This window comes from Festucalex cinctus, chromosome 20 (assembly GCF_051991245.1).
Source record: "Festucalex cinctus isolate MCC-2025b chromosome 20, RoL_Fcin_1.0, whole genome shotgun sequence".
NCBI lineage: Eukaryota > Metazoa > Chordata > Actinopteri > Syngnathiformes > Syngnathidae > Festucalex > Festucalex cinctus.
In genome coordinates this window covers 22,603,153-22,616,883 of record NC_135430.1, presented here as the reverse complement: position 1 = coordinate 22,616,883, position 13,731 = coordinate 22,603,153, and positions in this window count along the sequence as shown.

Here is a 13,731-nt window from a genome sequence, read left to right as displayed (position 1 = left end):
ATGAATTTATTTCACAAAAGACAGTTGAAAGAATGAATCATTAAGTCAACTGACAACCGGAAAACGTGCCAAATGCACAGCATTATTCCAAAAACAACCGAAAGAAGCGAAAACTACAAATCCGCCGCCATTTTTGTAGTCCCGAGGTACACACGTGGCCCCCACGCCCAGCGACAGCGCCCTCTGCTGTCGCGGGTGGCTTGGGCTTGATGACATCATTCATCCCGTTTGCGGCAGTCTACGACGTAAATAAACCATTAAAATTCCCTGGATGAATTTATTTCACAAAAGACAGTTGAAAGAATGAATCATTAAGTTAAATGACAACCGAAAAACGTGCCAAATGCACAGCATTATTCCAAAAACAACCGAAAGAAGCGAAAACTACAAATCCGCCGCCATTTTTGTAGTCCCGAGGTACACACGTGGCCCCCACGCCCAGCGACAGCGCCCTCTGCTGTCGCGGGTGGCTTGGGCTTGATGACATCATTCATCCCGTTTGCGGCAGTCTACGACGTAAATAAACCATTAAAATTCCCTGGATGAATTTATTTCACAAAAGACAGTTGAAAGAATGAATCATTAAGTCAACTGACAACCGGAAAACGTGCCAAATGCACAACATTATTCCAAGAACAACCGAAATAAGCGAAAACTACAAATCCGCCGCCATTTTTGTAGTCCCAAAGTAGACACGTGGCCCCTCACGCCCAGCGACAGCGCCCTCTGCTGTCGCGGGTGGCTTGGGCTTGATGACATCATTCATCCCGTTCGCGGCAGTCTACGACGTAAATAAACCATTAAAATTCCCTGGATGAATTTATTTCACAAAAGACAGTTGAAAGAATGAATCATTAAGTCAACTGACAACCGGAAAACGTGCCAAATGCACAGCATTATTCCAAAAACAACCGAAAGAAGCGAAAACTACAAAACCGCCGCCATTTTTGTAGTCCAGAGGTAGACACGTGGCCCCCACGGCCAGCGACAGCGCCCTCTGCTGTCGCGGGTGGCGTGGGCTTGATGACATCATTCATCCCGTTCGCGGCAGTCTAAGACGTAAATAAGCCATTAAAATTCCCTGAATGAGTTTATTTCACAAATGACAGTTGAAAGAATGAATCATTAAGTCAACTGACAACCGAAAAACGTGCCAAATGCGCAGCATTATTCCAAAAACAACCGAAAGAAGCGAAAACTACAAAACCGCCGCCATTTTTGTAGTCCCGAGGTACACACGTGGCCCCCACGCCCAGCGACAGCGCCCTCTGCTGTCGCGGGTGGCTTGGGCTTGATGACATCATTCATCCCGTTTGCGGCAGTCTACGACGTAAATAAACCATTAAAATTCCCTGGATGAATTTATTTCACAAAAGACAGTTGAAAGAATGAATCATTAAGTTAAATGACAACCGAAAAACGTGCCAAATGCACAGCATTATTCCAAAAACAACCGAAATAAGCGAAAACTACAAATCCGCCGCCATTTTTGTAGTCCCGAGGTACACACGTGGCCCCCACGCCCAGCGACAGCGCCCTCTGCTGTCGCGGGTGGCTTGGGCTTGATGACATCATTCATCCCGTTTGCGGCAGCCTACGACGTAAATAAACCATTAAAATTCCCTGGATGAATTTATTTCACAAAAGACAGTTGAAAGAATGAATCATTAAGTCAACTGACAACCGGAAAACGTGCCAAATGCAAAACATTATTCCAAAAACAACCGAAATAAGCGAAAACTACAAATCCGCCGCCATTTTTGTAGTCCCAAAGTAGACACGTGGCCCCTCACGCCCAGCGCCAGCGCCCTCTGCTGTCGCGGGTGGCTTGGGCTTGATGACATCATTCATCCCGTTTGCGGCAGTCTACGACGTAAATAAACCATTAAAATTCCCTGGATGAATTTATTTCACAAAAGACAGTTGAAAGAATGAATCATTAAGTCAACTGACAACCGGAAAACGTGCCAAATGCACAGCATTATTCCAAAAACAACCGAAAGAAGCGAAAACTACAAATCCGCCGCCATTTTTGTAGTCCCGAGGTACACACGTGGCCCCCACGCCCAGCGACAGCGCCCTCTGCTGTCGCGGGTGGCTTGGGCTTGATGACATCATTCATCCCGTTTGCGGCAGTCTACGACGTAAATAAACCATTAAAATTCCCTGGATGAATTTATTTCACAAAAGACAGTTGAAAGAATGAATCATTAAGTTAAATGACAACCGAAAAACGTGCCAAATGCACAGCATTATTCCAAAAACAACCGAAATAAGCGAAAACTACAAAACCGCCGCCATTTTTGTAGTCCAGAGGTAGACACGTGGCCCCCACGGCCAGCGACAGCGCCCTCTGCTGTCGCGGGTGGCGTGGGCTTGATGACATCATTCATCCCGTTCGCGGCAGTCTAAGACGTAAATAAGCCATTAAAATTCCCTGAATGAGTTTATTTCACAAATGACAGTTGAAAGAATGAATCATTAAGTCAACTGACAACCGAAAAACGTGCCAAATGCGCAGCATTATTCCAAAAACAACCGAAAGAAGCGAAAACTACAAAACCGCCGCCATTTTTGTAGTCCCGAGGTACACACGTGGCCCCCACGCCCAGCGACAGCGCCCTCTGCTGTCGCGGGTGGCTTGGGCTTGATGACATCATTCATCCCGTTTGCGGCAGTCTACGACGTAAATAAACCATTAAAATTCCCTGGATGAATTTATTTCACAAAAGACAGTTGAAAGAATGAATCATTAAGTCAACTGACAACCGGAAAACGTGCCAAATGCACAGCATTATTCCAAAAACAACCGAAAGAAGCGAAAACTACAAATCCGCCGCCATTTTTGTAGTCCCGAGGTACACACGTGGCCCCCACGCCCAGCGACAGCGCCCTCTGCTGTCGCGGGTGGCTTGGGCTTGATGACATCATTCATCCCGTTTGCGGCAGTCTACGACGTAAATAAACCATTAAAATTCCCTGGATGAATTTATTTCACAAAAGACAGTTGAAAGAATGAATCATTAAGTTAAATGACAACCGAAAAACGTGCCAAATGCACAGCATTATTCCAAAAACAACCGAAATAAGCGAAAACTACAAATCCGCCGCCATTTTTGTAGTCCCGAGGTACACACGTGGCCCCCACGCCCAGCGACAGCGCCCTCTGCTGTCGCGGGTGGCTTGGGCTTGATGACATCATTCATCCCGTTTGCGGCAGTCTACGACGTAAATAAACCATTAAAATTCCCTGGATGAATTTATTTCACAAAAGACAGTTGAAAGAATGAATCATTAAGTCAACTGACAACCGGAAAACGTGCCAAATGCACAACATTATTCCAAGAACAACCGAAATAAGCGAAAACTACAAATCCGCCGCCATTTTTGTAGTCCCAAAGTAGACACGTGGCCCCTCACGCCCAGCGACAGCGCCCTCTGCTGTCGCGGGTGGCTTGGGCTTGATGACATCATTCATCCCGTTTGCGGCAGTCTACGACGTAAATAAACCATTAAAATTCCCTGGATGAATTTATTTCACAAAAGACAGTTGAAAGAATGAATCATTAAGTCAACTGACAACCGGAAAACGTGCCAAATGCACAGCATTATTCCAAAAACAACCGAAAGAAGCGAAAACTACAAATCCGCCGCCATTTTTGTAGTCCCGAGGTACACACGTGGCCCCCACGCCAAGCGACAGCGCCCTCTGCTGTCGCGGGTGGCTTGGGCTTGATGACATCATTCATCCCGTTTGCGGCAGTCTACGACGTAAATAAACCATTAAAATTCCCTGGATGAATTTATTTCACAAAAGACAGTTGAAAGAATGAATCATTAAGTCAACTGACAACCGGAAAACGTGCCAAATGCACAGCATTATTCCAAAAACAACCGAAATAAGCGAAAACTACAAAACCGCCGCCATTTTTGTAGTCCCGAGGTAGACACGTGGCGCCCAGCGACAGCGCCCTCTGCTGTCGCGGGTGGCTTGGGCTTGATGACATCATTCATCCCGTTCGCGGCAGACTAAGACGTAAATAAGCCATTAAAATTCCCTGGATGAATTTATTTCACAAAAGACAGTTGAAAGAATGAATCATTAAGTCAACTGACAACCGGAAAACGTGCCAAATGCACAGCATTATTCCAAAAACAACCGAAATAAGCGAAAACTACAAATCCGCCGCCATTTTTGTAGTCCCGACACGTGGCCCCTCACGCCCAGCGACAGCGCCCTCTGCTGTCGCGGGTGGCTTGGGCTTGATGACATCATTCATCCCGTTTGCGGCAGTCTACGACGTAAATAAACCATTAAAATTCCCTGGATGAATTTATTTCACAAAAGACAGTTGAAAGAATGAATCATTAAGTCAACTGACAACCGGAAAACGTGCCAAATGCACAGCATTATTCCAAAAACAACCGAAAGAAGCGAAAACTACAAATCCGCCGCCATTTTTGTAGTCCCGAGGTACACACGTGGCCCCCACGCCCAGCGACAGCGCCCTCTGCTGTCGCGGGTGGCTTGGGCTTGATGACATCATTCATCCCGTTTGCGGCAGTCTACGACGTAAATAAACCATTAAGATTCCCTGGATGAATTTATTTCACAAAAGACAGTTGAAAGAATGAATCATTAAGTTAAATGACAACCGAAAAACGTGCCAAATGCACAGCATTATTCCAAAAACAACCGAAATAAGCGAAAACTACAAATCCGCCGCCATTTTTGTAGTCCCGAGGTACACACGTGGCCCCCACGCCCAGCGACAGCGCCCTCTGCTGTCGCGGGTGGCTTGGGCTTGATGACATCATTCATCCCGTTTGCGGCAGTCTACGACGTAAATAAACCATTAAAATTCCCTGGATGAATTTATTTCACAAAAGACAGTTGAAAGAATGAATCATTAAGTCAACTGACAACCGGAAAACGTGCCAAATGCACAACATTATTCCAAGAACAACCGAAATAAGCGAAAACTACAAATCCGCCGCCATTTTTGTAGTCCCAAAGTAGACACGTGGCCCCTCACGCCCAGCGACAGCGCCCTCTGCTGTCGCGGGTGGCTTGGGCTTGATGACATCATTCATCCCGTTTGCGGCAGTCTACGACGTAAATAAACCATTAAAATTCCCTGGATGAATTTATTTCACAAAAGACAGTTGAAAGAATGAATCATTAAGTCAACTGACAACCGGAAAACGTGCCAAATGCACAGCATTATTCCAAAAACAACCGAAAGAAGCGAAAACTACAAATCCGCCGCCATTTTTGTAGTCCCGAGGTACACACGTGGCCCCCACGCCAAGCGACAGCGCCCTCTGCTGTCGCGGGTGGCTTGGGCTTGATGACATCATTCATCCCGTTTGCGGCAGTCTACGACGTAAATAAACCATTAAAATTCCCTGGATGAATTTATTTCACAAAAGACAGTTGAAAGAATGAATCATTAAGTCAACTGACAACCGGAAAACGTGCCAAATGCACAGCATTATTCCAAAAACAACCGAAATAAGCGAAAACTACAAAACCGCCGCCATTTTTGTAGTCCCGAGGTAGACACGTGGCGCCCAGCGACAGCGCCCTCTGCTGTCGCGGGTGGCTTGGGCTTGATGACATCATTCATCCCGTTCGCGGCAGACTAAGACGTAAATAAGCCATTAAAATTCCCTGGATGAATTTATTTCACAAAAGACAGTTGAAAGAATGAATCATTAAGTCAACTGACAACCGGAAAACGTGCCAAATGCACAGCATTATTCCAAAAACAACCGAAATAAGCGAAAACTACAAATCCGCCGCCATTTTTGTAGTCCCGACACGTGGCCCCTCACGCCCAGCGACAGCGCCCTCTGCTGTCGCGGGTGGCTTGGGCTTGATGACATCATTCATCCCGTTTGCGGCAGTCTACGACGTAAATAAACCATTAAAATTCCCTGGATGAATTTATTTCACAAAAGACAGTTGAAAGAATGAATCATTAAGTCAACTGACAACCGGAAAACGTGCCAAATGCACAGCATTATTCCAAAAACAACCGAAAGAAGCGAAAACTACAAATCCGCCGCCATTTTTGTAGTCCCGAGGTACACACGTGGCCCCCACGCCCAGCGACAGCGCCCTCTGCTGTCGCGGGTGGCTTGGGCTTGATGACATCATTCATCCCGTTTGCGGCAGTCTACGACGTAAATAAACCATTAAGATTCCCTGGATGAATTTATTTCACAAAAGACAGTTGAAAGAATGAATCATTAAGTTAAATGACAACCGAAAAACGTGCCAAATGCACAGCATTATTCCAAAAACAACCGAAATAAGCGAAAACTACAAATCCGCCGCCATTTTTGTAGTCCCGAGGTACACACGTGGCCCCCACGCCCAGCGACAGCGCCCTCTGCTGTCGCGGGTGGCTTGGGCTTGATGACATCATTCATCCCGTTTGCGGCAGTCTACGACGTAAATAAACCATTAAAATTCCCTGGATGAATTTATTTCACAAAAGACAGTTGAAAGAATGAATCATTAAGTCAACTGACAACCGGAAAACGTGCCAAATGCACAACATTATTCCAAGAACAACCGAAATAAGCGAAAACTACAAATCCGCCGCCATTTTTGTAGTCCCAAAGTAGACACGTGGCCCCTCACGCCCAGCGACAGCGCCCTCTGCTGTCGCGGGTGGCTTGGGCTTGATGACATCATTCATCCCGTTTGCGGCAGTCTACGACGTAAATAAACCATTAAAATTCCCTGGATGAATTTATTTCACAAAAGACAGTTGAAAGAATGAATCATTAAGTCAACTGACAACCGGAAAACGTGCCAAATGCACAGCATTATTCCAAAAACAACCGAAAGAAGCGAAAACTACAAATCCGCCGCCATTTTTGTAGTCCCGAGGTACACACGTGGCCCCCACGCCCAGCGACAGCGCCCTCTGCTGTCGCGGGTGGCTTGGGCTTGATGACATCATTCATCCCGTTTGCGGCAGTCTACGACGTAAATAAACCATTAAAATTCCCTGGATGAATTTATTTCACAAAAGACAGTTGAAAGAATGAATCATTAAGTTAAATGACAACCGAAAAACGTGCCAAATGCACAGCATTATTCCAAAAACAACCGAAATAAGCGAAAACTACAAATCCGCCGCCATTTTTGTAGTCCCGAGGTACACACGTGGCCCCCACGCCCAGCGACAGCGCCCTCTGCTGTCGCGGGTGGCTTGGGCTTGATGACATCATTCATCCCGTTTGCGGCAGTCTACGACGTAAATAAACCATTAAAATTCCCTGGATGAATTTATTTCACAAAAGACAGTTGAAAGAATGAATCATTAAGTCAACTGACAACCGGAAAACGTGCCAAATGCACAACATTATTCCAAGAACAACCGAAATAAGCGAAAACTACAAATCCGCCGCCATTTTTGTAGTCCCAAAGTAGACACGTGGCCCCTCACGCCCAGCGACAGCGCCCTCTGCTGTCGCGGGTGGCTTGGGCTTGATGACATCATTCATCCCGTTCGCGGCAGTCTACGACGTAAATAAACCATTAAAATTCCCTGGATGAATTTATTTCACAAAAGACAGTTGAAAGAATGAATCATTAAGTCAACTGACAACCGGAAAACGTGCCAAATGCACAGCATTATTCCAAAAACAACCGAAAGAAGCGAAAACTACAAAACCGCCGCCATTTTTGTAGTCCAGAGGTAGACACGTGGCCCCCACGGCCAGCGACAGCGCCCTCTGCTGTCGCGGGTGGCGTGGGCTTGATGACATCATTCATCCCGTTCGCGGCAGTCTAAGACGTAAATAAGCCATTAAAATTCCCTGAATGAGTTTATTTCACAAATGACAGTTGAAAGAATGAATCATTAAGTCAACTGACAACCGAAAAACGTGCCAAATGCGCAGCATTATTCCAAAAACAACCGAAAGAAGCGAAAACTACAAAACCGCCGCCATTTTTGTAGTCCCGAGGTACACACGTGGACCCCACGCCCAGCGACAGCGCCCTCTGCTGTCGCGGGTGGCTTGGGCTTGATGACATCATTCATCCCGTTTGCGGCAGTCTACGACGTAAATAAACCATTAAAATTCCCTGGATGAATTTATTTCACAAAAGACAGTTGAAAGAATGAATCATTAAGTCAACTGACAACCGGAAAACGTGCCAAATGCACAGCATTATTCCAAAAACAACCGAAATAAGCGAAAACTACAAATCCGCCGCCATTTTTGTAGTCCCAAAGTAGACACGTGGCCCCTCACGCCCAGCGACAGCGCCCTCTGCTGTCGCGGGTGGCTTGGGCTTGATGACATCATTCATCCCGTTTGCGGCAGTCTACGACGTAAATAAACCATTAAAATTCCCTGGATGAATTTATTTCACAAACGACAGTTGAAAGAATGAATCATTAAGTCAACTGACAACCGGAAAACGTGCCAAATGCACAACATTATTCCAAAAACAAATGAAATAAGCGAAAACTACAAATCCGCCGCCATTTTTGTAGTCCCAAAGTAGACACGTGGCCCCTCACGCCCAGCGACAGCGCCCTCTGCTGTCGCGGGTGGCTTGGGCTTGATGACATCATTCATCCCGTTTGCGGCAGTCTACGACGTAAATAAACCATTAAAATTCCCTGGATGAATTTATTTCACAAAAGACAGTTGAAAGAATGAATCATTAAGTCAACTGACAACCGGAAAACGTGCCAAATGCACAGCATTATTCCAAAAACAACCGAAAGAAGCGAAAACTACAAATCCGCCGCCATTTTTGTAGTCCCGAGGTACACACGTGGCCCCCACGCCCAGCGACAGCGCCCTCTGCTGTCGCGGGTGGCTTGGGCTTGATGACATCATTCATCCCGTTTGCGGCAGTCTACGACGTAAATAAACCATTAAAATTCCCTGGATGAATTTATTTCACAAAAGACAGTTGAAAGAATGAATCATTAAGTTAAATGACAACCGAAAAACGTGCCAAATGCACAGCATTATTCCAAAAACAACCGAAATAAGCGAAAACTACAAATCCGCCGCCATTTTTGTAGTCCCGAGGTACACACGTGGCCCCCACGCCCAGCGACAGCGCCCTCTGCTGTCGCGGGTGGCTTGGGCTTGATGACATCATTCATCCCGTTTGCGGCAGCCTACGACGTAAATAAACCATTAAAATTCCCTGGATGAATTTATTTCACAAAAGACAGTTGAAAGAATGAATCATTAAGTCAACTGACAACCGGAAAACGTGCCAAATGCAAAACATTATTCCAAAAACAACCGAAATAAGCGAAAACTACAAATCCGCCGCCATTTTTGTAGTCCCAAAGTAGACACGTGGCCCCTCACGCCCAGCGCCAGCGCCCTCTGCTGTCGCGGGTGGCTTGGGCTTGATGACATCATTCATCCCGTTTGCGGCAGTCTACGACGTAAATAAACCATTAAAATTCCCTGGATGAATTTATTTCACAAAAGACAGTTGAAAGAATGAATCATTAAGTCAACTGACAACCGGAAAACGTGCCAAATGCACAGCATTATTCCAAAAACAACCGAAAGTAGCGAAAACTACAAATCCGCCGCCATTTTTGTAGTCCCGAGGTACACACGTGGCCCCCACGCCAAGCGACAGCGCCCTCTGCTGTCGCGGGTGGCTTGGGCTTGATGACATCATTCATCCCGTTTGCGGCAGTCTACGACGTAAATAAACCATTAAAATTCCCTGGATGAATTTATTTCACAAAAGACAGTTGAAAGAATGAATCATTAAGTCAACTGACAACCGTAAAACGTGCCAAATGCACAGCATTATTCCAAAAACAACCGAAAGAAGCGAAAACTACAAAACCGCCGCCATTTTTGTAGTCCCAAAGTAGACACGTGGCCCCTCACGCCCAGCGACAGCGCCCTCTGCTGTCGCGGGTGGCTTGGGCTTGATGACATCATTCATCCCGTTTGCGGCAGTCTACGACGTAAATAAACCATTAAAATTCCCTGGATGAATTTATTTCACAAAAGACAGTTGAAAGAATGAATCATTAAGTCAACTGACAACCGGAAAACGTGCCAAATGCACAGCATTATTCCAAAAACAACCGAAAGAAGCGAAAACTACAAATCCGCCGCCATTTTTGTAGTCCCGAGGTACACACGTGGCCCCCACGCCCAGCGACAGCGCCCTCTGCTGTCGCGGGTGGCTTGGGCTTGATGACATCATTCATCCCGTTTGCGGCAGTCTACGACGTAAATAAACCATTAAAATTCCCTGGATGAATTTATTTCACAAAAGACAGTTGAAAGAATGAATCATTAAGTTAAATGACAACCGAAAAACGTGCCAAATGCACAGCATTATTCCAAAAACAACCGAAATAAGCGAAAACTACAAATCCGCCGCCATTTTTGTAGTCCCGAGGTACACACGTGGCCCCCACGCCCAGCGACAGCGCCCTCTGCTGTCGCGGGTGGCTTGGGCTTGATGACATCATTCATCCCGTTTGCGGCAGCCTACGACGTAAATAAACCATTAAAATTCCCTGGATGAATTTATTTCACAAAAGACAGTTGAAAGAATGAATCATTAAGTCAACTGACAACCGGAAAACGTGCCAAATGCAAAACATTATTCCAAAAACAACCGAAATAAGCGAAAACTACAAATCCGCCGCCATTTTTGTAGTCCCGAGGTACACACGTGGCCCCCACGCCAAGCGACAGCGCCCTCTGCTGTCGCGGGTGGCTTGGGCTTGATGACATCATTCATCCCGTTTGCGGCAGTCTACGACGTAAATAAACCATTAAAATTCCCTGGATGAATTTATTTCACAAAAGACAGTTGAAAGAATGAATCATTAAGTCAACTGACAACCGGAAAACGTGCCAAATGCACAGCATTATTCCAAAAACAACCGAAAGAAGCGAAAACTACAAAACCGCCGCCATTGTTGTAGTCCCGAGGTAGACACGTGGCCCCCACGGCCAGCGACAGCGCCCTCTGCTGTCGCGGGTGGCTTGGGCTTGATGACATCATTCATCCCGTTTGCGGCAGTCTAAGACGTAAATAAGCCATTAAAATTCCCTGAATGAGTTTATTTCACAAAAGACAGTTGAAAGAATGAATCATTAAGTCAACTGACAACCGAAAAACGTGCCAAATGCACAGCATTATTCCAAAAACAACCGAAATAAGCGAAAACTACAAATCCGCCGCCATTTTTGTAGTCCCGAGGTACACACGTGGCCCCTCACGCCCAGCGACAGCGCCCTCTGCTGTCGCGGGTGGCTTGGGCTTGATGACATCATTCATCCCGTTCGCGGCAGTCTACGACGTAAATAAGCCATTAAAATTCCCTGGATGAGGTTATTTCACAAACGACAGTTGAAAGAATGAATCATTAAGTCAACTGACAACCGGAAAACGTGCCAAATGCACAACATTATTCCAAAAACAACCGAAATAAGCGAAAACTACAAATCCGCCGCCATTTTTGTAGTCCCAAAGTAGACACGTGGCCCCTCACGCCCAGCGACAGCGCCCTCTGCTGTCGCGGGTGGCTTGGGCTTGATGACATCATTCATCCCGTTTGCGGCAGTCTACGACGTAAATAAACCATTAAAATTCCCTGGATGAATTTATTTCACAAAAGACAGTTGAAAGAATGAATCATTAAGTCAACTGACAACCGGAAAACGTGCCAAATGCACAGCATTATTCCAAAAACAACCGAAAGAAGCGAAAACTACAAAACCGCCGCCATTTTTGTAGTCCCGAGGTAGACACGTGGCCCCCACGCCCAGCGACAGCGCCCTCTGCTGTCGCGGGTGGCGTGGGCTTGATGACATCATTCATCCCGTTCGCGGCAGTCTAAGACGTAAATAGGCCATTAAAATTCCCTGAATGAGTTTATTTCACAAATGACAGTTGAAAGAATGAATCATTAAGTCAACTGACAACCGAAAAACGTGCCAAATGCGCAGCATTATTCCAAAAACAACCGAAAGAAGCGAAAACTACAAAACCGCCGCCATTTTTGTAGTCCCGAGGTACACACGTGGACCCCACGCCCAGCGACAGCGCCCTCTGCTGTCGCGGGTGGCTTGGGCTTGATGACATCATTCATCCCGTTTGCGGCAGTCTACGACGTAAATAAACCATTAAAATTCCCTGGATGAATTTATTTCACAAAAGACAGTTGAAAGAATGAATCATTAAGTCAACTGACAACCGGAAAACGTGCCAAATGCACAGCATTATTCCAAAATCAACCGAAATAAGCGAAAACTACAAATCCGCCGCCATTTTTGTAGTCCCAAAGTAGACACGTGGCCCCTCACGCCCAGCGACAGCGCCCTCTGCTGTCGCGGGTGGCTTGGGCTTGATGACATCATTCATCCCGTTTGCGGCAGTCTACGACGTAAATAAACCATTAAAATTCCCTGGATGAATTTATTTCACAAAAGAAAGTTGAAAGAATGAATCATTAAGTCAACTGACAACCGGAAAACGTGCCAAATGCACAGCATTATTCCAAAAACAACCGAAAGAAGCGAAAACTACAAAACCGCCGCCATTTTTGTAGTCCCGAGGTAGACACGTGGCGCCCAGCGACAGCGCCCTCTGCTGTCGCGGGTGGCTTGGGCTTGATGACATCATTCATCCCGTTCGCGGCAGTCTAAGACGTAAATAAGCCATTAAAATTCCCTGGATGAGTTTATTTCACAAAAGACAGTTGAAAGAATGAATCATTAAGTTAAATGACAACCGAAAAACGTGCCAAATGCACAGCATTATTCCAAAAACAACCGAAATAAGCGAAAACTACAAATCCGCCGCCATTTTTGTAGTCCCGAGGTACACACGTGGCCCCTCACGCCCAGCGACAGCGCCCTCTGCTGTCGCGGGTGGCTTGGGCTTGATGACATCATTCATCCCGTTCGCGGCAGTCTACGACGTAAATAAACCATTAAAATTCCCTGGATGAATTTATTTCACAAAAGACAGTTGAAAGAATGAATCATTAAGTCAACTGACAACCGAAAAACGTGCCAAATGCGCAGCATTATTCCAAAAACAACCGAAAGAAGCGAAAACTACAAAACCGCCGCCATTTTTGTAGTCCCGAGGTAGACACGTGGCCCGCACGCCCAGCGACAGCGCCCTCTGCTGTCGCGGGTGGCTTGGGCTTGATGACATCATTCATCCCGTTCGCGGCAGTCTAAGACGTAAATAAGCCATTAAAATTCCCTGGATGAGTTTATTTCACAAAAGACAGTTGAAAGAATGAATCATTAAGTTAAATGACAACCGAAAAACGTGCCAAATGCACAGCATCATTCCAAAAACAACCGAAAGAAGCGAAAACTACAAATCCGCCGCAATTTTTGTAGTCCCGAGGTACACACGTGGCCCCCACGCCCAGCGACAGCGCCCTCTGCTGTCGCGGGTGTCTTGGGCTTGATGACATCATTCATCCCGTTCGCGGCAGTCTACGACGTAAATCAGCCATTAAAATTCCCTGGATGAGGTTATTTCACAAGAGACAGTTGAAAGAATGAATCATTAAGTTAACTGACAACCGAAAAACGTGCCAAATGCACAGCATTATTTAAAAAACATCCGAAATAAGCGAAAACTATAAAACCGCCGCCATTTTTGGAGTCCCAAGCGACTGACAGGGAGTTTCAAATATTCAAGTCTAATCTAATCTTATTAAC